General features: G+C 49.7%; 1 protein-coding gene across 3 annotated transcripts in view; it reads right to left on the reverse strand.

The window, feature by feature from the left end:
- Positions 1–25,584, reverse strand: part of TRMT2B (tRNA methyltransferase 2 homolog B) — a 233,711-nt gene that overhangs the window by 13,620 nt on the left and 194,507 nt on the right. The window contains exon 1 of one of the 3 annotated variants that reach the window (XM_049827697.1): positions 28–144. The exons of 1 other annotated variant lie outside the window; for it this stretch is intronic. The gene's annotated coding sequence lies outside the window, so the exon portion shown is untranslated. Of the gene's footprint in view, positions 1–27; positions 145–25,584 lie in introns of those variants that run through there. One more of the 3 variants, XM_049827700.1, reaches the window with a different exon arrangement.

Consider the following 25,584-nt stretch of genomic DNA (forward strand, 5'->3'; position numbering starts at 1 on the left):
GCCGCGCTCCCGGGGCCCGCGCCTTACCTCTCGGCGCCGCGCCCCAGCGCCGCCGCGGGCTCCGGCCCGGCGCTCTCCGGGTCCGGCCGCGGCAACGGGGCGCGGGGCGGTGCCCGAGCCGCTCCCCGAGCCGCCCCGGGGCGGCGAGCCGTGCCCCGCAGGCGCCCGCCTCCTGTTCGCGGCGCGGAGCCCCGGCGCGCCCCGGCCCTCTGCGCAGGCAGGAGCGCAGGGCGGCCGGGCGGCCCACCCCGCCACCCCGGCGGCCTGGAGCGCCCTGCGCGGGGAAGGCTGCGGAGGAGGGCAGCAGCCGCGCAGGGCCTGAGAGGAGCCCGCCGAGCAGGGCGAGGGGGCGGCACCGGCCGATGTCACCGCAGCTCGCCCCGAACGGGCGCCTGAGGCAGAGCGCGCCGCAGCGGGAGCGAGCGGGCTGCCATCCGTTCTGCACCGGGGTGTTGGCGTCGCGGAGAATTCTGCGAAGGAGCGGCCCTGGAGCTCCCGGGACTGCGGGAGAGGGAAACTGCCCCGGAGCAGCGCCCGCAAAGAGCCCAGAGCCTCTCCCGGGCTCCTGCGGGCAGACGACGCTGTCTGCTCCGTTTTGCCGGCACAAATGGCGACAACTGCAGCTGCGGTCGCTCCCAGGCCTGGTGCCTCCAGGAGGGCTCTCGACAGCGGCCCAGAATTACCTGTGCGCGGTTTTTACGTATGCTGATCTCGCGCAATCTAGGCATCTTAGAGAGGTCTCTTGTCTGGGAGTTCACACAGCCAGCTGTCGCTCGAGCCCCTAAAAAGCAAGGGTTGAACGGTCACAGTCTTTGGATAACCACCACGTCGTAATCTAGTAACAGTTTCGTCTGTTTTAATTGAAAAGGAGAGGCTCGTAAGTACTTCCGATGCACGGATTTTGGGTTTTTGCTTCACGGCATGGTGCGTCCGTAGCTAACTTCACTATAAAATAGCATCAAATTCTGAATTAAGCATCTATCAACTGTAATTTTATCTAGGCAAAAAGAAGCAGCTTTGTGCTAATTGGCTCTTCTTAGGTACTGTAGGGATGAATGGCTGCCCTTCGGCTACGAACACCGCGAGTTCCTAGTTATTTAAGTGCGGAACCTGAAAAACATTTGAAGAACAAACCCTGGAAAAGCATTTGAAAACACCTGCTGTCTCTCGACCCAAATATTAAAATCAGAAGTGCACGTAATACCACCGTTATACCAGAATTACCTCTTGCCTCTGTCTTCTCCCCTAGCTGCGTAAACGGGACTGCTCTCTCTCCCAGAGCCTCGGCCTTCTGTGGGGACTCTGGGGAGTGTTTGCTGCAAGCCTTCGTTTCATTTACCGTTAGCCGGGTGTACTAGAATTGCTCTTCATTTGTGCGACACACACAATTATTCGGGGACCGCCAGGGCGTCTCTGGCTTCCAGAATAAAGCATTCCCCTCCTTGAGATTGCATCTTAAAGCTGAAGATGCCTGTAGGCAACAGCTGCCTGTAGGCAACAGCTGGGTGCAGCAAAGACGGTGGGTTCCTTCCTCTTCTCATCTAAAGACAGACCGCCTTCACCTAGGTACTGGAAAAGGTCCCAATAAGCAGAAGGCAAGAGGCAGAAGTGCCCAACAGCAGTCAGGAATAGCAGCTGAAGGGAACTGAGCAAACAGTCCATTCAAATAACTCATCCTTCTCCACCTCCACCATTAATTCTTGTTCCTAATTACCCTCAGCTGTAGTGGATTTGCCGTCTTGCCATCTTCAGTTCTCCAGGTTGCCAGCTGTCCTACAGAAAATGTAGTCAGGCCACAGTTACGGATTTATGCACACCGGCTGCCCTAACAGGGTCCAGCCCTAGGATCCTGCTGAAAATGCAATCAATGTCCGAGTGAAGGTTTCCGATGCCTCTTTTATTAGTTCTCAGGTCACAGCTTGAGCTGCGTGCCTCTGGAGACGGACCCTTACCCCAGATTGCACCCCCCAACTATACCCAGCACCCAGTCCCCAAGTCTAATCACTTAATTCTGGTCAGCGGTCTCTTGATTTCTTACTGGTTTTCACTGCCGCCGGGCCAGCCTTCTTCTGAAGTTACTTCATTCTCTTGGAATTGTTTCCTTGGTCCTCATCTTCTTCGTTCTGCTCGTATCTGCCGGATTCAGCTAGTTCTCTGTTAGCAGCATTAGTTTTATCAAATGTGATGGGTTGACCCTGGCAGGACGCCAGGTGCCCACCAAAGCCGTTCTATCACTCCTCCATCCTCAGCTGGACAGGGGAGAGAAAAACATAACAAAAAGCTTGTGGGTCGAGATACGGACAGGAGAGATCATTCACTAATTACCGTCATGGGCAAAACAGACTCAGCTTGGGGAAAATTAACTCAATTTATTACAAATCAACCAGAGTAAGGTAATGAGAAATAAAACCAAATCTGAGCACCTTCCCTCCACCCCTCCCTTCTTCCCGGGCACAACTTCACTCCCGGATTTCTTCACCAAGCCCCCCCAGGGGCACAAGGGGAATGGGGATGGGGTTTACGGTCATCACACGTTATTTTCTGCCGCTTCATCCTCCTCAGGGGGAGGGCTCATCACACTCTTCCCCTGCTCCAGCGTGGGGTCTCTCCCACAGGAGACAGTCCTCCACGAACTTCTCCAACGTGGGCCATACCCACGGGCTGCAGTTCCTCACAAACTGCTCCAGCATGGGTCCTTTCCACGGTGTGCAGTCCTTCAGGAGCACACTGCTCCAGCATGGGTCCCCCACGGGGTCACGAGTCCTGCCAGAAAACCTGCTCCATGGGCTCCTCTCTCCACAGATCCGCAGGTTCTGCCAGGAGCCTGCTCCAGCGTGGGGTTCCCACGGGGTCACAGCCTCCTTCGGGAACCCACCTGCCAGAAAACCTGCTCCGTGGGCTCCTCTCTCCACAGATCCGCAGGTCCTGCCAGGAGCCTGCTCCAGCACAGGGTTCCCACGGGGTCACAGCCTCCTTCGGGAACCCACCTGCTCCGGCGTGGGGTCCTCCACAGGCTGCACGTGGAGATCTGCTCCACGGCGGACCTCCATGGGCTGCAGGGGGACAGCCTGCCTCACCATGGTCTTCACCACGGGCTGCAGGGGAATCTTCGCTCCGGCGCCTGGAGCATCTCCTCTCCCTCCTTCTTCACTGACATTGGTGTCCGCAGGGTTGTTTCTCTTACATGTTCTCACTCCTCGCTCCGGCGGCTGTTTCTCCCCCTCTCAACTTCTTTTTCCTTCTTAAAAATGTTATCACAGCGGCGTTACCGCTATCGCTGATTGGCTCGGCCTTGGCCGGCGGCGGGTCCGTCTTAGAGCCGGCTGGTATAGGCTCTCTCTCAAACACAGGGGAAGCTTCCAGCAGCTTCTTACAGAAGCCACCCCTGTAAACCACCCACCCCACCCCACCCCCCCGCTACCAAAACCTTGCCACACAAAACCAATACATCAAAAAGTTTACTCTCAGTCAGCTCTCGCGGCCTAAGGCTTCAACTACTTTAGCTTCTACTGCCAAGCTACTAACGCTAAACGAGACTGTTCAGAGAGAAGAATACAGTTAATCGCATTTCTTCTGTAAGTCCTCCCTTTGTTTCTTTCAGGCATCCCTGCCCGTCTATAGTTGGTCTTGTATGAGGACTCTTCGATACCCTTGTACAGATTTCATAAGCATATTCTGTAAACAATTCCAAATGCAAGTAAAAACACAGCAGGCCACCAGAAGCATAGTAACCACAGCTAAAAGACTCTTTAGCAATGAACTAAATAAACTGCTAAACCATGAGGATAATCCCCATCTAGAGAACAAGTTTTGTAACCAGGGATTCAATGGCTGTTCCTCGATCATTGATAGAGTCTTCAAGTTCTAAAGCAACCTTTTCTAAGGCCCTTTGTAGTCTGATGGTATATCGGCATGGTGGGGCCGGTCACTTACGGAATCATTCTTGAAATGGAACATCCTATTAGTTTTCTCTCTGCTGGTGGATTTTTCCATGTGCTATCTAGTCCTTCTTCTAGTCTTTGGAGAGTCTGTTCTCAAGTTTCAATGAGGGAAGTTTCTGTGACGTTTCTAATTGTTCCCTGAGGTAACTTAGAAGTAATGTGTAAATAGGGCACCCCGCGGGCAACGTAACAACTGCCAGTCCAATTGGCTGGTAGTATTTTATAAGCTTTTCGGCCACAGGCAAAATAATGGCCTTGTAGGGCCCACAGTGGGGAGTGATGTCCACTTGATAGTACACTGGTGTGTAAGATTAAAATCCCATATCTTCCCAACGGAAGGTCAAAACCGTCTTTGTCTTCCGATATGCGAGTTCCACTTAGACTGCGTTGTCCTTTACCTTTCCATCACTTGTAGCTCGTTCTGGTGTCATACGTTGGGATGCTACTGCAATTGTTCCTCCATGGCCTGAAGCTTATAGTTTCAAAAAAAAGGGGGTTGACCTTTACAGAAAGTGTGGGTGTTCTTAAACCAGTAACCATCTCTCCACTGGGTTATGAGGCATGAGCTGTTTCCTGCCGGGTAGGCACATTGGTCAGACTGGTTGCGAGTGAAACAAAAAGTTCCTTCTGTGAGCATGGTGGTGGTATATTCCCAACCCTGACATTTGGTCCGAGTTAAGAGAGTCTTATTCCAGAAAAGTGAATTGGAGGGGTTGTTTATAAGTATAGTTCTGTGTCGCTTTCAGTTCAAATAAGGTCAAAGGATAATAACGGAATATTGGCGAGGAGGATTGTAAACGCCCTCAAGTGACCTGCAGTTGGAGTGTAGAAAACCAAATAGATCATATTGATAGTCGTTTATCCTTGTGTGCTGGACAAGCAGAACATCTGTGTGTTTAGGTAACACAGGCAGATGGCAGACTGAGAGGCACCCTATTGGACACGCTTGAAATTTCTGCCCCGCTACGCAGAAGGTCAAAGCACAGTGGTAAACCACACCTGCGCGAATCCCTGATAAACACGCAAAACCAGCAGGGTCGGCGATCCTCCAGCATGGACCAAGCTCAGCGGTGCCTGCGTCCCTGCTTGTGTGCCTCTGCCTGAGCGCTGCTTCGGGGATGCCCCGGCTGGCGAGGTAAGAAAAATAAATTCACTCCTTGCATTTCATCCGTGGGTTTGTGGTTGTTCCTGTGTTCTGCCTGCGCTCACTCACACAGCTGCTTTATCTGCCAGTTCGTTATTTCTTTCAGTTTCGCTGGATCCTTTGGTATGAGCCGGACAGTGGACTACAGCGACTTCCCTTGGAAGCTTAATAGCTTCCAACAGCATTTGGATTTCAGTTCCATGAGAAATATTTTTGCCCACCAAGGTACGGAACCCTCGTTCTTTCCATAGCATACCCGTTGCATGACACACTCCAAAGGCATATTTAAAGTCAGTATAAATAGTTACCTGCTGATTATGCCCCACCCAGGCTGCTCTTGCTCATGCAGTTAATTCAGCCCCTTGGGCGCCCACCGAGAGTTGCAGAGGTTCTGCTTCAAGTACCTCTAAGTTTCTCACCACTGCATAGCCGCGTGTCGTTTTCCATCCACACAGTGTGACGATCCATCGGTGGACAGGGTTAGATCCAAGTTCTCTAGAGTTTGATCCCACAGATCTTCCTGTAGGCAGCTGGAGCGGAACACGACCTTAGCACAGTCATGATGTGGCTCACCGTCAGAGGGAGCGGGCAGTAAAGTTGCTGGATTCAAAACATTACGTCTTTTCAAAGTAACATTACCTGCATTTAAAATCGTTAATTCACAACGATGTGCTCTTTGTGGGGACAATGCTTGTGTAGCATGTTGCTTAAGAATCAGTTCCACTTCACGCGGGACATACACGGTTGTTGGGTGACCCAGGACTAACGGTCTCCTGCTTTCTATGGTAGTCACTGTTGCTGCTATCACTCTAACACAGGAATCATTCCCTGCCGCTACAGGATCCAGCTGAGTCGAGTGGTAAGCCACAGGGCGGTGGTGCGGACCTAGCTTTTGAGTAAGGACTCTGCTGGCACAAATAGTTGAAAGGGCTTGGAGTAATCTAGCGATCCTAATGACGGAGCAGAAGCTAAAGCTCCTTTTATAGCTTGGAAAGCCTTTTCTCTCTTTGGACCCCACCGTACAGGCTCCACTTCCTCTGCCTCGGTAGCTTCTGTCCATGGCTTACTTAACTCCCCTAGCCCCGATAGCCATAGTATCCTACTGCACCTAAAAATCCTCGCAATTGCATCTTTGTTACCGGTCGAGGTATTTCTACAATAGCCTGGACCCGTTCTGGGTCGACTAACCTTTGTCCTTCTTTTAATACGAATCCTAAATATTTCACTTCCTGCTGACACAGCTGAAGCTTAGAAAGAGATGCACAGTGACATTTTTCTGCTAAAGCAGTACGTAGACAAATAGTATCTTTCAAGCAATCTTCGTATGTCTTGCTGGCAACTAACGAATCATCTACATATTGTACAAGTATAGAACCTCCAGGTAATACAGCATCTTTCAAATTTTCTCCTTGCCACCCCAGCATGTGATCCTTAAAATAGCTGCAGATGTCGGAGGTGGCTTGGTCCACAAACACACTTGCTGCCAGTTCATTATTGAAATTCTGAAGAGTCATTCCCCCATACACCAACAAAGCTTGTCGCAATCTTCCCCAGTAGTCGCTGGGGTGTTCCTCTGGCCTCTGTCTACATTCCTGTACTTTAGTTTGCTTTACTCTCATCTCCTCCAAAGCTCTAATCACATTTATCAGATTTCTAACCATGTTTGGCAATTATCTCTGTCTGTTTGATTATTCTAATGCCAACCGGGATCAACCTGAGGCCAGGCAGTCCGATTTCCCCCTGCCTGTAGTGTTAATTCCACATTCTTTTCAATTGCCCTATCTTTCTGTCTGGGCGGAACAACTCACTCAAAAATCACCTGGGGGATGGGAAATTAATTCTGGTGGAATCTTCTTTAAGATAATCACTGAAAGGATTTTTCACGCCATCCCTGGGATCCTGCAGGTTTTGAGGTTTCCTTGCACCGCACTCCCACGCTGCTGCTCAAGGAGTTCCCCAGGTTGCCTCGGTCTGAAGTTACCCTAAGAAATACAAGAAAAAAGACGACCATAAATCCCTAGAGAAAGGAAACAAGAAAGCAGGGGAGTAAGAGGAGGAGAAAAAGAAAAGAAAGAAAATCCATCTTGCTCTGACAGCAGTTTTCTCCTGCCCTGTGGGAACAGAACTGCTCCTGACTGACTGGGCTATCGGGAAGCCCAGAGTGCTGTGAGATGTGGGGAAGAGGAGGTGTGGGAGCTGCAGGCGTTGACGAGACTGGCTCCGACAGCTGCTGTAACGCTGCCGGGAGGAAAGAGCCCCAGCAGCATAGCCTGGGCGGCGACCGAGGGGAGAGCTCTGCTGCGGCAAGGCAGCCCAGCCCTGCCCCTCACGAGGCGGGAAAGGTGCTGGGGGTCTGCCCGTAATACATCCCACAGGGGAATTCAGACCGTGTCACCGGGAATGCATCACCTTTGTATGCAAATGGAGCCAGAAAGCTCACTTCTTGAGCAGACGCCCTGATCTGGAAACTTGGGGAAAGTTCTGATGTGAGCTTTGTGCGCTGGGGCCCTGTCTGCTTTTTTTAAAACTTACTTTTAACTGTGGCCTCGTAGGCTGGGGACTAGCTTTTGTTCAGCATCCTCCCTTGGGAATCTTCTCCTGCTGCATCTTCCAGAGGTGGCCAGAGGTGCACCTCCTCGCTGCCATGTCTTGCTCATGACAGTGGGGATTTCGGAGCAGGACCCAGAGGAGCAAAACCGCCCCAGAGAAAGGGACCGCCACACACGTACGTGAGGCAGCAGAGGAGCAGCAGGGTGCCAGGGAGGATGAACGGGAGTGCCTGTGGGAAGTTCTCGTACAGGTGAGAACACACGTCGCTCAGATAGTCCGCCAGCCAGGACCAGCGGACGCCTGCGGAAGAGACGTGTCCTAGTGACTGCAAGGAAGTGATGGGAGAGGGACGTGAGCCAGGGCCCACCCTCCCAGGAGATCTTTGTGGGACAGGCAGTGGTCAGGGCTGCTCGCCTCGGGGGGTTTGCTGGTGGCAGACCCAGGGATGTTCAATCCTGACTCAGATTTCACACACCCGATGCTGCCAAAAAGAACCCCTCTGATCCCAGAAGCTCTTTTGAGTCTTGCAGCAAAACTCCCTACTGGGGAGAGCGGAGGGACACTAGAAACCCTCCTTTTTCTTAGATCCGAGTGTATTTTGAGGCAGGGCCAGGCCTTCTTCCCTGTGCTGGTGTGCAGCATCCAGCCCCGCTCACTACGCACGCACGCACGCACGCACGCACACCTGCGCGCGCGCCACTGCCCTCGCTCTGGAGCCACCGTAAGGAACTTCAGCCCCGGGACAAAGCCAGTGCCCTCTGTGCAAACCGGTTTTACTTGCGTGCACAGCAAGCGGAGGAGCGAGCCTGGTCGTGCAGCCACATACACGGAGGACAAGAGGATCATTTGGGGCAGCACAAAGAGTGTTCCCTGGTTGGGGCTGCTGGGTGCCTTTTCTGCTGCAGGCTGAGGCCAACAGGGTGGACAGGGAGCCCCCAGATCACGAGGGGCAGTGTGCCCACCCCTCTGGCGCTGGAAAACTTCATCCTTCCCAAGGAACTGCCTGGAAAACTCCAGCCCCCTGGGCTGAAGTTCCTGCAGTGCTCTCCAGCCCAGGACTGCCCCGTAGGGCTAGCTGCCCACCCCTTTCTCCTCCACAGCAGGTAAGTCAAGTGGATGGGGATGAAGAGGCAGAAACCCATGGCTCTGCCGCTCAGAGGCGGCTGGGGTGGGCAGTCAGGGCTGCTCGGGGCAGGCTCCTCCCGTCAGTCCCTCTCCTGCGGCAGCTGTTGCGCACTTATGTGGGATCACCTGGCTGGAGTCTTCTGCATCATCCACATGTAGCTCCAGATCCACTTCTGGCCCTGTCCTCAGCCTCACACTGCCCAGCCGGGAGGTGGCCTTGGGCTTTGTTGAGGGACTTATGCCGCCTGCCAGGAATTATGCCACTCTCAACAGGGCTTAGCCCTCGGTTCCTGCTCAAAGAAGACAAGTCGCCAATCAATCCACCGAGTAAATAAGTGGCATATTTATCTGACATGCAGAGCAGCTCCAGCTGGGTGCCTCAAAGAGGGATGCCCAACAAAGACGCCCCTGGGCAATTATACCCTTACAGTCCAAGTTCCTCGCTCCTCACGCAACAGTTCTGACCAGTAGTAGTATTAGGGTCTGGGGTCTTCCCGTTCTTCACTGGGTCCCTTTGTTGCCTCTAGGCAGGCTGTTTCTTCTCTTCTCTCTAAGGTTGCTGCGTCAGCTGACAACGGTAGCGGCCTTTCTTGCTTCCTGATCTTCCAGCTCGAACCAGCTCTGGGGCCTTCTTTTACTTAACTAGGTAAAAGTTCAGCGTATCTGGATGCAAGTTCACAGCTTGCAGCCTAAGGCTTCAGCAATTTAGCTACTAATGCTAAGCAAGTTATACGAAGCAAGTTCTGTGTAAGTAGTACACCAAATCGTACGACAGGCTTGCAGTGACGGTAGAAGATCAGGGCAGTCAGCACCAGGAGCAGAAGAAAGACAGCTATGAGGGCCACGTTTTGCAGCTGGGCATGGTGGGACCTGTGGCCCAGGCTTCGTCTGCAGGGTTCCCTGGAAGGCCTGTAAAATCAGATTAGGATGAGAAAATACTCGAGTAGGCCGGGGGCCTAGAAAAGTCCCGGGGTGCCTGACTGCATTCAGCACCAACAGACATGCCCAGTAGGCTGGAGGATGCTGCTTGGATGCTCCCCTAGCCCTGCCCGGCTGACCCAAGAAGGATCTGCAGAGCACTTTGGAGCATCCTTACCCAGCGGCTGAGGCAGCCTGGGAGGAGGAGTACCCATCGAGAGCAAGCCTTGCGTCTCCTGGAGAAAGCGGGCTGCCGGGAGAGTACAGACATACAGTGGGATGGGGGGCATGGCTTTGAAAGGTGCTGCCCCGAGCACGTCCGGGAAGCAGGACGCCTTGGCTCCAGGCTCCTCTTGCACTCACAGGCTAGAAACAGGCTGGTAACAGTGTTGGGTAGGAGGCAAGAGGTACAGAGAGCAGAGAGAAGGCCTGCAATTAATCGTGGAACACGTAGTAGGAGGGAGAAATGTGACAAGAGTCACCTGACAGACAGAAAAGGGAAGTCTAGGTCTGTTCATTCTCTCTTGGTTCCATAGGGGGAAACCGAGGTGCAGCAGGTGGTGAGCCGCTTGGCCCTAGCTCCACGGCTGAGCTGGGAGTTAAGCTGTGCTTTCCCGAGTCCGCTTCGCTCCCTGTCGGCCACGGCCCCTGCTCAGGTGCTCTCTTCAGCATGCTGCTGCCTGTTTCTGTTATGTGCTGGCAACTTTTTCCGAAAATGGTGCCCGTCTGCCCAGCTGCAATACCTGCATACATCTCCCACGTCTGGCTCAGGTGGGGGCTGCATACGGGGGCCTCTCCATCCAGCACAGGAGAAGCCAGATTCCGAGGCGGCCCTGGCCCATGGCTCATCTGGCTGGGGCTCAGCATTGAAACACTTTGCACACTTTGGATTGCAAAATAATCTCTGCTTGGGCCATGCTGGAAAGGGAGGGCAGGGATGTGTTTTGTCTTCCTGGAGACACCAGATAGCTTCGTGATCACTGGATCCCCCAGCCCAGGCAATCCTAGCAGCCGAGCCACGAGAAAGAGTAAGATCCCCAGCGCCCGGGTGTTGGGAAGTGGCTTGCTGAAAAAGGACATGGGCCTGTGGAAAAGTTGTGCGAGCAGAGTTCTGTGTGAAAGAATGTCAGTTTGAGCAACAAGACTAGGCCTTGGCTGAAAATAGCTGGCTTTACTGATATTGGGAGAAAAACAACAGCTGGTCTCGCTGTTATCAGGAGAAAGACGGGGACGGTGTGACCTTGGCATAACTTCATAAGTAACTTTTGAAGAAGTTCCCATGAGAAAGTTACGGAACACGCATAGCTGCAAATCACAAGTGGGTGTGTTTTAGCAATGAATAAACATTAGCAATGTACCAATCATATTAGGACTAGTAGGCATAATTATCGCAAACTGTATAAATATGAGCTATCCGTGCAAATAAAGTTGAATCACTTCTATCACTCATATTGGGTCGACTTATGTGCATTCCTCCGCCGCTCCAACAAATGGCGCCCGAACGGGGACCGAAGAAAGGGGAATTGGAGCGACGGACACTGAGAAGCACCGGTAGCAGCGACCGGGGGGCAAAAGATTAACCGAACGCTGATCGTCTTGGTTGGTGTGTTAACTCTCGTGCCTGGACCGTCCAAAAGGGGTTCGCCGTCAGTGAGGGCTACTGGAAAAAGGCTGCAAAGACTTTTTAACCGAGGTGCCTTAATCAAGGTAGCACCAAGGAGTATCAAGAAGCCGGCCGGCAATGGATCAAGAGGTAGCCCTAAAATTATTACTGTGCTTTTTAGAAAAGCGGGGGGTAAATTGCGTTAAGCAAGTTTTGGGATTAGTTGCTTTAGGTCGTGTTAAGGGATGCTTTAAGAATCCGGATTTATTATTTGAGGAGAGTTTAGATTAGGAGACGTATTATGGGATATGGTAACTGACGATGATAAATCAGCTAAAAAACTAATGAAGCAAGGACAGAAACCTTTCAATTAGTGTGGGTACAGCTTCTGAGCTTAGTACCTGGAATGCTATCGGAACCTCCCTATGGGATGAAATTAGTGACGGGTCTAAAGAAGTTAAAGATCTTGCAACTTTATGGAAATTGATTAAGACAACTCTGTAAAAAATGAAAGCAGATCGTAAAGCGTCTGCGTCTGCTTTTGCTGCTCTCTCTCTCCAACCGCAAGTGAAAGGGAAAAGCGGGGAGAAAAACATAATGCAGCGAGAGAGACTTTTTGGAGCTTGTTCGCCTATTCTTGTGCCCTTGACTTCTGCTCCACTCCCTGGGACTGCCGATATTAATCAGCCATCCGACAGTTCCCAAGCCTCCCTAACCGTACGATTAAAGGAAACCCTACAGAATCAGGGAGTGAGTAAAAATCTGCCTACGAAAAACCAGCCCTCAGATACCACCGTTCAACATGAACAAATTATACCTAGCATACACCCTGATTCAAATAATGCAAACAAGGACTTGGCTACTCTAATAATAGAACAAAAAGAGACAATGTTAGAATTGTTAAAGGAAATGGGGAAAAGAGACGGGGAAACCAACTGCACCCGTGATAGACGCGGAGCCGCCTGTAATAGCCGCTGCAGAAGAAAGGCAGAGACATTGGAGGGGTGTAATAACAGATGCCATTATAGAAGGGACTATGCTCTAAGCATTCCCAGTTATTGCATCAAATGGACAGAAAAAATGGGAGGTGTTTGACTGGAAGGTCATTGAGAAATTAAGGAATGCTGTGAGTCAGTACGGAATCAAATCTGCGTTAACTCACCAAATACTGCAATTCATTTTTTCTGCTGATACGCTGATACCTCAAGATATTAAACAGCTAGCACAGTTGATTTTGACACCCGCCCGAATGTTAGTGTTTTTCTGGCAGTGGGAGAAGCTCTGTGATAGGGAACAAGCAACATCACGACAACAAACAGATCCCCTATGGGGAGTAACCACGCAGATGCCGATGGGTACCGGACCCTTCGCATCAGGGAACGCTCAATTACAATGTGTCACTGAGGTTCATCATCTATCACAGATCTTGGCGTATCAAGCTTTTCTTACCGTACCAGACAATATGTACAGCCATGCTTTTACCCAGGTGAAACAGGAGAATACAATTTATGACCACCCTGACATGAACGAGGGCATGAAAGAAAACATGTTCAAAATACTCGCTTTTGAAAATGCTACTGAAAAGACACGCAAAGCATTGTGTAATTTGCCGAAAAATGCAGACATCGTTGATATGATAGAATACACGGATCGATCAGTGGACTCACAGAAAGTAGCCTATGCTGCCACAGCTCTCCAAGGAGCTACAAAGAAACACAAGGCCAGTAAGACACCCTTGGTCAAGTGTTCTAACTGTGGCAAACGTGGACACATTAGGAGCAAATGTACAGGTACTGTTAACAGTAAGTGCTGCAACAAGTGTAAGAAAGATAACCATACCACCAAGAATACAGGAAGAAGGGAAACTTTACACCGACTGCGAAGGCCCCTCGCGCGACGACACGAATGCAAGGGGCTTGAGCTGCCAGCCCTCAGGCAGCCTCGCAACCACCAGATCCGCCACCACAGGAAGCTCCGGAGTGGATGTGGAAACCGCAGTCAACATAAAGGGACCATTGGGGTTTGGACTTAGTGCATTTTTAATGGGGCAATCTTCAACAGCTCTAGAAGGAATTCTGGTGCTCCCAGGGCTTATTGATGCAGATTATTGTGGGACTGTGAAAATTATGATTCATGTTGTAATCCCTCCTGTTTCTATTCCTAAAGGTACCAGAATAGCACAATTAGTTCCATTCAGGTCGTGTGTTCCAAACCCGGGTGAAGTACAACGTGGAGATGGTGGATTCGGCTCCACAGGGAAACCGCAGGTATACTTTGCCATGGACACAACAAGAGGTAAACCAGAAAAGGTAGTGCAATTGGAAGGGCCCAATGGAGTTGTCGTCAAGAAACCGATGACAATCAATACAGGAGCTGATGTTACGATTATTTTATGATGCATTTGGCCTCCATCATGGCCATCGATCAATCCAAACTTTGGTATTGCAGGGATAGGGGGCACACAAGCCACCTTAGTAAGTCAGCTACCGATTACATTTGTGTTCCCCGATGGTGAACACATTACGACGTGTCCGTATGTCATGACTACCCCAACTGAATTGTTTGGCCTCGTAGGCCATGATTTATTGAGCCAAATGAAGGCAATGTTCCTTTTTAGGTGACGCATCCTTTTTAGGAGCGGTCACTGAGGGGTAGCCGATTCTGAAAATTAACTGGAAAACAGATGAACCTGTTTGGATTGATCAGTAGCCGCTAAATTCTGAAAGGCTACTAAAAATACAAGGGTTAGTTGAGGACCAGTTGAGAGCGGGACAAGTTGTTCCTTCTACTAGTCCATGGAATACATCAATATTTACCATTCCCAAGAAAAGTGGGAAGCGGAGACTGTTACATGATCTCAGAGCTGTGAATGTGGTGACGCACAGTATGGGAGCCCTGCAGCCAGGTTTGCCATCTCCAGTTATGCTTCCAGAAGAATGGGATTTGTTAATTATAAATTTAAAAGATTGCACCCAGATGGCGCTGAACGGTTCGCCTTTTCGGTAACATCAATTAACAAGGCAGATCCCTATAAGAGATACCATTGGGTCGTGTTACCGCAATGAATGCGCAATTCCCCCACGATGCGTCAGGTGTATGTGGCCTGGGCATCAGAGCCTGTAAGAAAGCAGTTACCTCAGTAACTTGCCACAGGATGAGATTTTAACTCAATTGCAGGACATCTTAAGCCATCGCAGAGTAATAATCACTCCTGAAAAGGTGCAAAAGGCAGCACCTTGGAAGTATTTGGGGTGGCACATAAATGCTAGCAATGTTAAACCTCAGAAGGTTCAAATAACATGAGAAATTTCAATGTTACATGATGTCCAGAAGCTTGTGGGAGATATCCAGTGGGTGCGGAATCTTTGCGGTATCACTAATGGCGATATGACCCCTCTGGTAGAACTCTTGGGTATGAGAACACTGTGCAGATGAGAAATGGGAAATGACAGAGCTGACCAATTGGTTGCAGCGCCACGGGAGCCTCCTCCAGGGAATCGTTTTCAACAAAGCACGGCAATCATATGCGTTCTTGCACCAACCCGCTAGGATGTTAACAAAGCAATTTGACTTACCACTTACTGATGCCCAAGGTATCGTTAAAGCATGCCCTGATTGTCAAAAGGAAGGGCTGGGCTTGGGCCGTGGGCTTAACCGATGAGGTCTTTTGCCATTGCAGTTGTGGCAAATGGATGTCACCCATGTCACGTGGTTTGGTGCAAAGCGTTCTGTGCACGTGTGTATTGATACCTATCCTGCTGCCATGTGGGCCACGGCACGAACTGGAGAAAAGGCCTTACATATTGAATGACATCTTCACGCTTCTTTTGCAGTACTGGGTGTGCCTAAAGAAATTAAGACGGACAACGGCCCAGCCTACGGTTCTACACGATTTGCTCGATTTTGTAATTTGTGGGGAATTCATCATGGTACCGGTATTCTACATCTTCCCACAGGACAGGCTATTATCGAATGGGCCAACCAAACCCTAAAAGAACATGCTGCAAAAACAAAAAGGGGGAACCCAGGGCTTACTCCCAGAGGAACGATTGGCCAAAGACTTATTTGTGCTAAATTATCTTAGATTGACAGGTGATCACAAAGACCCACCAATGGTAGTGCATCATGTTCTTTTACAGGCAGAAAGGACGCAACAAAGTACAGGAATCATGGTAATGTATAAGGACCCAGAATCCGGGAAATGGTGCGGATCAGCAGAAGTAAAACTTACTGGGAGATCCCGGCTAAGTGGGTCAAGCCATGGCTTCGCACTGATGCTGGACCCAGAATTGTCCCAATGGCAACTGGCACGGCACCGGCGGGTGCTGAAGCCACTGATCCGACAGATTCTAACTAATAGAGTATTACTAGCGGACACTGAGTCCTTCAGACAGGTTTTTAGAACAGCGTGCCTTATTGTATATAGAACTTGCTTTAGGTAAAAAGTGTGTTAAGCATAATTTGATTAAACATAGCGTGATTACAGGAAGACAGTGTGGGGTAAATGTAAAAGTTAGTTAAAGCCAAAATTAGGGGTAAGGTCTATTTCCATTAATAACCTGGGAACAAGTTTGATTGTGTTTCCACAGATACAGGCCCACGACGGACTCCTGTTCGATTTGCACGACCATCATCATCTGGAGCATCATAGATGATGTGGCAATATGAATACCACCTCAGCCAAAAACTAATGTATAGGTCACCTTGGCTAACATAACAGGTCAAGATTCTCTGCGCATCGCAACTGTATCGTAAAGCCCACGAACCAATAGACAAGATGGCTATGACTCGTGCAGCGCGCCTGGCCAGCGAGCGCATGCGTCATAGATTGCAACCGAGGCGGACTTTTGGCACCCGCTGGCCACGTGTGCTAAAACCCGTTCCTCTGCAAATGTATAAATACCGGGATTTTCCGAAGAGCATCGGGCTGGTGTACGGCGAGGCCGTCGTTGCCTCTGTGGGGATGCCCACGGAAAGCTGGCACCTACCAATTGCTGGGCTGAGTTCGTGGAGCAAGATGGCACAAGAATGTATGGATGGTTCATTTTCCTCATAGTCCTCATGGTCTGGGTCATTAGGGGTAACAGGTTGGGTCAAAGAATTATGGGCATTATTGTAGTTACTGTGATTGTAGCTATTGTAATAGTTTTACCTTGTTCAGCTTATTAAGGAAAATGGCATCCCAAGTTATTAAGCAAGCCTGGATTGCTCAAAAACAAAAAGAGGGAGAAAGATTTAAACAGAGACCTACAGTGGATTCAACCTTGTTTTGGTATTACAAATACAGACTTACAGCCGCTGCTGGATTTATTGAGGGGCAGCGATAGCTTAACTTCTACAAGACAACTAAGTGCACCGGGATGGCAAGCCTTGGCAGCAATTGGACAAAAAAAAGAAGTCACATCATCCATGTCTGGCAGATACGTTCCTGATTTACCCATAAATTTGAAACCTTATGCTGAGATTGATATGGAACACACTGACTGTAGTAAGCAGCATGACAGTGACACCGGTGATTGATCCACATCGGTTAACGCCATGGGACAGTAAGAATGTTTGGGTGTCACTAGCTAAAGCTATTAATCAAATCTCTTTTTGTGTGTCATTGGCATTACCTGAACAGTCTTTTATTCTTATGTATTTTATTCTTACGTATAATGTTGTTTTTACTGTGCTTAATTAGTTGTGTTCACAGATCTTTGCAAAGGGCAATACAGCAGGTGTTAAAATTTTACCTCAATCTATACACAAACAAACAGATTGGCTGGAGAAACATACACAAAGATCCAGCAAGAAACTAGTTGGTTTGATGGGGTGTTAGAGTCAATATTTGGCGGGATAACACCACGGCTAATGTCATTGATTAAGGAAGCCTTACGATGGTTGGGTATATTGATATTAATCTGTGTAATAGTTAAAATTGCTTATGGGTGCATGATAAAAGGAGTCTCAAAGGTGACACACCAAGCTCTACTCGCACAAAAAGAAAAAGGGGGAATTGTTGGGAAGTGGCTTGCTGAAAAAGGACATGGGCCTGTGGAAAAGTTGTGCGAGCAGAGTTCTGTGTGAAAGAATGTCAGTTTGAGCAACAAGACTAGGCCTTGGCTGAAAATAGCTGGCTTTACTGATATTGGGAGAAAAACAACAGCTGGTCTCGCTGTTATCAGGAGAAAGACAGGGACGGTGTGACCTTGGCATAACTTCATAAGTAACTTTTGAAGAAGTTCCCATGAGAAAGTTACGGAACACGCATAGCTGCAAATCACAAGTGGGTGTGTTTTAGCAATGAATAAACATTAGCAATGTACCAATCATATTAGGACTAGTAGGCATAATTATCGCAAACTGTATAAATATGAGCTATCCGTGCAAATAAAGTTGAATCACTTCTATCACTCATATTGGGTCGACTTATGTGCATTCCTCCGCCGCTCCAACACCCGGGAGGATTCGGCCAGGCAGCCCCTGCCGCAGCAGGGCTCTTTGCGGGGTGGTGAGCAAGGCAGGGCATCCCCTGGCCGAGAGGCAGAGGGCTTTGTGCCGGCCCAGCCCTTCCCCTGCGCAGAAACGTCTGCGGCTTGGGGGAGGCTGTGATGCATCTCAGGTCTGCATCGCGCTAGGAGGAAACGGCGCCTGGTCTCCATTCCCCACAAGCTAAACGTCAAGAGGCGCTTCCAGTAATGGACACCAGAGCTTGGCAGGCTCGGACACGTCTGCCCACCTGCCCACAGCCCCTTCCCAGTGCTTTCGCTCAGCACAGCCACCCCTTCACTGCTTCCCGGGCGGCTGAAGAACGGCCTGGAGCTGCTCAGGGCTGGTTGGTGGACACTGCTCGGTCACCTGCAGAAGATTTCAGCCCTGTTTCTTCTTTGAAAATGATCCAGAGGGGACTCCGGTGCACGCAGCTTTCTCTCCGACCTAACCCTGTGTCACCGGACAAGTGTGCCACAACACGGCAGCCTGTTTCTGGAGGCGGGATGAGCCCGAGCATCCACTGGTACAGGCAGGGACCGTGTCCCTGCTTCACCAAGCAGAGCTGGGTCCCAGCCCTGAGAGACAAGGCAGCAGCCAGGACCATACGGAGCAGCCAGTCCTGTGTGGCTGGCTACACCGGCATCTGAGCCAGCTCCTGGGTGGGCCTGTGGTCCTCACCAACTTTGTGTTGCCAAAACCCCCTGCTCTTGACCAATCCCTGTCAGCCCCTCACCCTGATGGGTACTTAAGCTTCAGGTGGTCAGGCCCAGCCTGGTCTGCAGTGGCAGCCATGGGCAGAAGGTGCAGATGTCTGCCCTTGTCCAAGGGCATCAGCCTGGGGGACCGGGCCAGTTCCTCAGCGAGTGCGTGCAGGTCTCCGTCTACAGCCCAGCTGCTGTTTGGGGCTGAGCCGACGTCTCGGCTCTGTTCTCTCTGCCATCAGGCCCTTCACCATGCCCGGGATGCTCCTCTGCCCTGCTGGTCCGGAGACTGCAGCCAGCTGTCCTTGTGCAGCATTGGCCACTGCGCTCAGAAGAGATGTAGTTAGTTGCCTTGGAGCTGAGGAAGGTTGCCTTGAGAAGGGCCCAAGGTGGCAGGTTTTGGCCTCCCAGGCTGAAGGCTACCCTGCCTCAGGCAGGCATGCTCCCCTTTGAGAAGCTTATGGCTCCAACTCTTCTCTTCAGGCCCCACTTACCAGGCAGCCCCTCCTCACATCTGTGCCTGGTGATTGTCAGAGTGCAATCAAGCCAAAGGGTGATTGCATCTCCTGATTGGTGCTGTAATGTAATCGCTGCCAGGGCCACTGCAAAGGCTCCTTGTACAGCAGCGTGGAGCCCAGCAGCTGCATGAGGCTTTTTCAGCCCTCTCTCACTTGAGACACCAGCTTCTCATCTCCGCTGGGTGCGGGTTCCCAGACAGGTCACGTCACCGGGCTGATCCGCAGCATGTGTCCCTGCTTCCTCCGGACACAGGCCGTGGAGGGGAGCGTCTGTGTGCACCACAGCCAGCCCAGCGCACCCGAGGGCGGGCAGGAGCTGGGTGGCTCACAGCAGCCATTCCTCACACAACCACCCTGCCTCATGGCCGGGCCCTGGGGTCCCCACCACGACCCTCCCCTGGTGCTGCCGTGCTGCCGGCAGAGCTCTCCTCAGAGCTGCCCCAGGCCACATCTCGTAGGCGTGAGCAGAGACTACCTGACTCTGATGGGGTGCCGTGGGAATCCACAAGCCAATCGCTGGCTGTTGATGGGCTGGCCTGTTTGAGTTAATGCCTAGGCTGCGGTGATGCTGGGACGTGACCTATTGTGTAAACTGAAAGCGCAAGTAACATTTTCTGGTAAGTCTATTCAGCTACACGTGCCCGAAGAAACAGCATGGAGACCCCAATTGTGTCTATTGACTGAAGAGAAACAAGAGGGGACTAGAATCTCAGAGGAAATTTTGGATGCTGTAATACCCCTGGCATAGGCCTCCAAGAAACCTGGATGAGACAAAAACGCTACTCCGGTAGAAGTTGAATTAAAATTGGGAGCTCATCCGGTAAGGAAAAAACCAGTATCCTACAAAGTTAAGAGGTCAGAGTTGTAATGAACGAGTTAACTTTGTTCATGAAATCGGGAAGGGAGAAGAGACGTATTGAGATTTAACAGATACCTTGTGTAAGTAACAAGGCTTGCTTAAGTGGTGCATAAAGGTCACGGGAAGAGGGCAACGGCTATAACTTACTAACTAAAGAGGGAAAAGAACAACAGCTATAACTTACTAGATAAGGAGGAAAAAACCAACAACTACAATTTACCAGATAAGGGGATTAATTATGCCAAGACCGTACTTCTCCACATCAGAAGACGTTTTACATCAGAAGACACTCGTCCTTGAGAAGATCGCCCCAATCTGCCTAGTAACAAACCTGCATGAGTGAAGAAAGAAGCAGCGAGACAAGGCAGAGACTTGCAAGAAAGGGGTGCATGAACTGTATATAAGGAACGTAACTATAACCTAAAGTTGCGAGCTTGTGGCGGAGCACTGCCTCCCCGGCCGCCCAGCGCTGTTTTGCTCTCTTATCGCTTGCTAATAAATTCGACCTTTTTTTATTGACTACAAATTGGCTCCTCCAATTTGTCACGAGCATCTAAAACAAGAGTAGGCTTAGAACCATTGATTCATACTTTTGTGCAGCATGGACTGCTGCGGGAATGTCAAGTCAGAGCGTAACACCCCCATCTTAGCAGCCAAGGAACCGCGAATTCGAGAGTATCTGTTGGCACAAGACCTGGGAGAAAGTCACAGTTGACGTACACCCAGTTGTCCCAAATCCTTATACCGAGAAAATCACAGCTGATGTACACCCAGCTGTCCCAAATCCTTATACCTTGTTGTCGGCAATACCAGAAGATAGTGTGCGTTTTACAGTGCTAGATCCAAAAGATGCCTCTTGGAAGAAGAAAGCCAGAAGATACTCGCCTTTGTGTGGGAGAGTCCCACCACAGGGAGGAAAATACAACTCTGCTGGACCGTGCTGCCACCGGGATTCAAGAATAGCCCGACACTGTTTGGTAACGCGCTTGCCAAGGAATTGCAAAATTGCCATTACTTTCCTACAGCATGTAGATGACTCCCTACTTGGGGCAAAGACTGAACAAGAATGTAAAATTGCAACTACAGAGTTGCTGAAGTTTCTTGGGACTGGCTGGATATCGAGTATCTCAGAAGAAGGCTCAAATAATACAGACCACTGTAACTTGGGATTTGAGCTATCTCAGGGAAAGAGGGAACTAGGCACAGAAAGAAAAGCAGCTATTTGTCTAATAGCTCCCCCGCCCTGGTCTAAGAGAGAACGACAAGGGTTCTTGGGAAAGGCTGGAACGTTGTAGACTCTGGATACTAAATTTCAGCCTGATTGCCAAACCATTACACGTGGCTATGAAGGGGCCTGGAGAAACTTTGGAATGGACACCAGAGTGCCGGAAAGGATTCGAGTCCATTAAACCTGAACTAATGAGAGCCCCTGCTCTGGGTCTGCCAGACTTAAGCAAACCCTTTACGTTATATGTGCATGAGAAGCAACACATAGCACTGGGAGTCCTGACTCAGACTCTGGGAGACTGGAAAAGACCAGTAGCTTACTTCTCCAAGCAGTGACACAAAGTAAGCGAAGGATGGCCTGCATGTTTGAGAGCTGTGGTTGCAGTGGTGCTGTTAGTTAAAGCCCAGAAATTAACCTCGGGGCAGCCTTATCACAGTTTTTGTACCACATGCAGTGACAGCTGTACTTGAACAAAAGGGGCACCACTGGATCTCTCCTAGCAGGTTAGCCCAAGGTCAGCTGGTGCTGATCAAAGAGGACGATGTCACTTTAAATATGTCTTTGACCTTGAACCCTGCCACTTCTAATGCCCATAGACAAAAAGGGAGAGCTGGAACATGACTGCCTGCAGGTTATGGAGCAGGTATACTCTAGCCGACCTGATTTGAAAGATGTAACAACATTAATCAACCCAGAAATTGAACATTTTACAGGTGGAAGTAGCTTCACGGTAAATGGAGAACGGAAAGCTGGGTATGCTGTGATAACCCTACAAGAGGAAGCTGAAGCACAAGCATTGCCACCCCAATAGCTCCGCTCAGAAAGCAGAAATCATAGCTCTAACTAGAGCTTTAGAGCTATCCAAAGATAAAAAGGTAAACATACACACAGACTCCAAATATACATTGGGAGCGGTCCACGCACAGGGAGCCATTCGGAAAGAGCGTGGACTGTTATCGTCTCAAGGAACCCCTATCAAATATGGCCCAGAGATTTTAAAACGGCTGCAAGCTGTTCTAGGACCAAAAGAAGTTGCAACTGTATGTTGCAAAGCTCACCAGAAACGACAAACCGAGATAGTCAAAGGACATCGGAAGGCAGGTGGAACGGCTAAAAGAGTTGCAGAAAGGGCATCACCAACTGGGGCACTGATCCCACCAAGAGAAGTTCAATGGGAACCTCCGGAATATTCTGAAGAGGAGGATCGGCTTTCCAAATATTTGGCATGTACCAAATCAGAGGAAGGTTGGGGGGCAACTAAAGATGGACAGGTATTGATCACCACCCCAGTGGTAAGAGAAATACTGAGGAAAACCCACAATGCATCCCATATGGGAGCAGATGCTTTGGTTGCGAGCGTTAAAAGATATGCTGTAGGAACAAAAATGCAAAAATTAGCCGATATAATTGTACGACAAGGTCAGTGGTATTGCAAGAATAACCCAAAAATTCAAAGAAAGCGTCCTTTCAGAGAAGCAAGACAAGGCCGAACCCCAGGGGAATACTGGCAAATAGATTTTTCTGAATTACCAAAATGTAATCAGTTTAAGTATCTTTTGGTTTCGGCAGACACTTTTTCTGGGTGGCCTGAAGCCTTCCCGTGCCATACCAACAAATCTAGAGAAGTAGTTAGAATATTGCTCAAAGAAGCGATTCCGAGATTCAGCATCCCACAAAGGATGTCATCAGACAGCGGGCCTCACTTTATAGCTGAAGTAGTTCAGGGGGTTGCCAAGTTCCTACAAATACAACAGGATCTACATACACCTTGGAGACGCCAATCAAGTGGGAAGGTAAAAAGGATGAATCGAACCCTAAAGAGACAAATCTCAAAGTTGTGTCAGGAAACACAAATGAAGTGGGTAGATGTCCTTCCTACAGCATTAATGAGAATTCAGATTACTCCTAGAGTAAGAGAAGGAGCGAGTCCTTTTGAAATTCTGTATGGGAAACCATATCCTGTAAACCGGACGACAGGAAAAGGGGACCAAATGCACATGAAGGGAGAGGAAACGTTTATCAATTATTGTCCTTGTCGCAGACTTTTATCTTCCTTGCACGGGTACCCTAACCAGCGAGCTCCTTCACCTTTAGACTCGCTGGTGCACAAATTTTAACCCGCAGATGAAGTTTACATCCATACCTAGAAAGATGAGCCTTTGAAAGAAAGGCGGAAAGGACCTTACCTGGTGCTACTTATTACTTATATCGCTGTGAAAGTAAAGGGTACAGATTCGCGGGTACACTATACCTGCGTGAAAAAAGCTCTGCAGAAGGAATGGATCTCTGTAAAGATGGGACCACTGAAGCTGAAGTTCTCTCAATCCCAGTGAACTGTGGCTGGGACTCGGAACAAGTCATATATTGAGTTAGACTGTACACAAGGCCTAGTAACATTGTATTGCGTTTTGATAACTATTTTCATACCTTTGTGAATGTAAATTATGTAGACAGACAGATTTCTTTAAGAAAAAAACATGAAGGAACTAAGGGGGGCGGGGGGGTAATACTCCCCTGTCGCCTACGGATAAAGTTAAAAGATGCCAGGGTGTTCTGTGGGGAACCAGGAAATCCTCGGGAGCAGAACTGGCATTTTACTTTGATGCAAAAACCAAGATAAATGGCAAACAAGTCCAACTGTTGGATCTGTACTCATTTCCCCCATTTAAGCTTACAGGTAAAAAGGTTATTGAGCCATGTAACAATTGCTTTAATAGCTTTTGCATGTATTTACGCACTAATATCTTGTGTTGTTAAAGGCTGTTCTACTATTGGATGTAAGGTTTATGGGAAAATTATTGGAGGTGAGACCGATATAAGAGAAACCACACTGAGGTTCCTCTTTTACAGTCTCAAATGGCAGGGGAGGGGGGGGAGGGCGGGGTAGCCATGTTTGAGTTAATGCCTAGGCTGTGATGATACTGCTTAATTTAGGGTTAAACGTGATGCATTGTCCTTTAAGGAGGAGCATTGCTCAACAGTTTCACTATGCAGGCCTGATGACTTAGTAAGGTATGATACAAAGGACTATGCCCTTGAAGAAGAACTAAGAGACTGATAAAAAGGGAACATGCTGCCCCAGAAGGCGCCAAAGGCCAGATGATTGCCAAAGAAACATGAAGTCAGAAATACTGCAGGAACTAAGGGAAAGGTAAAGGCAGCAGGAGAAGATCACGACCGCCGCCTCAATTCAAGACTGGAAATACTTGCTCTTGCCACCACCACCCCCTCCCAACCTCCGCCACCTGCAAGGGCCATGCTTCCTAATTTACATAGCAAGCAAGGCTAATTGAAATATAACTGACCAATAGTAGGTGAGATGGTGTCTACCAATGTGCCAATAATCGTAAATTTAGGCGGGTTTTTACCAATCATGTAACAGGATAAATACGTTGTAGTTCTTTGGTGTGGTGTGCTAGCTTTGTGGAGTGATCACCTTGCACCCACCTTTGCGCAAACATGAAATAAGGATCTCGGCTCTGCGTGTAAGATTGGCTTGTTGCGCACCGGGTATTGAACCCCGCTTATGGGACAACAGGCACACCTACCCTTGCCCATCCCACTGTGATGGCAGCCAGCACCCGGCTGACCCCCCGCCATTCTCCAAAGCCCCCTTGTAACCCTGCCTCAATTTACTCTCATCTCCTCGCAAGCTCTGATCGCATTTATCAGATTTCTAACCCCCCATGCAGCAATTATCTTGATCTGTTTGATTATATTCCCAATTAGGATCAACCGGAGGCCAGGCAGTCCCATTTCCTCCTGGCTGTAGGGTTAATTGTGCATCCTTTTCAATTATCTTATCTTTCTCATCTGGACAGAACAACTCTCTCAATAACAGGTTAACATCGACCCAGGATGGATTATATCCCAAACAAATATTAGAAAATAACGACACGCATCGACCCACATCTTCCCTTAACCCGCGCATCATCTTCCTCACACAACCAAAGCCCCAGGGTTCCACGGTGATGGGTGCACGCATGTAACACACTGGAGGTGGGGGTGGAACGTTTCACACACAGACACGCGTCCCCCCAGCTGCACTGCAAGAGCATTAGGGATAACATTAGACACCTCAGGGTGAAGCCCAACAGAAGCAGTGGGGACAGCAGAGGCGGGGGGCATCAGCAAGCAGTACAGTGGGAAGAGTATAGGGTGGTGCGGAGACCAACTCTGCCAGCTGTTCTACAGCAGATGTAGTCAGGCAACCACTTGCAGGTCAGCAACCAACTCCTCCGGTCCACCCCGAGAGCCAAACGCATGGCCTCACGCTGGCTGCAGTGTCTTTCTTTGGGAAGCACACAAAATTAAAATATCACTTTAATGCAGTGGGGTTTTTTTTAAAAGGCAACTCCAGCAACACTTGACTCCCAGATGTGCAAACCCTCCAACACATGTACCCGGGGCGATACGCTCCCAGCAAGTTTTCCTGTCTGCAAACTGCAGCCAGTTCTTTAAGGAACAGCCTGGTTCTGCCTCAAACCGGCCTTTCTGCTTTGGGATTACGCTTTTTCGGTCAT

Source organism: Accipiter gentilis, chromosome 24 (genome assembly GCF_929443795.1).
Source record: "Accipiter gentilis chromosome 24, bAccGen1.1, whole genome shotgun sequence".
Lineage (NCBI taxonomy): Eukaryota > Metazoa > Chordata > Aves > Accipitriformes > Accipitridae > Astur > Astur gentilis.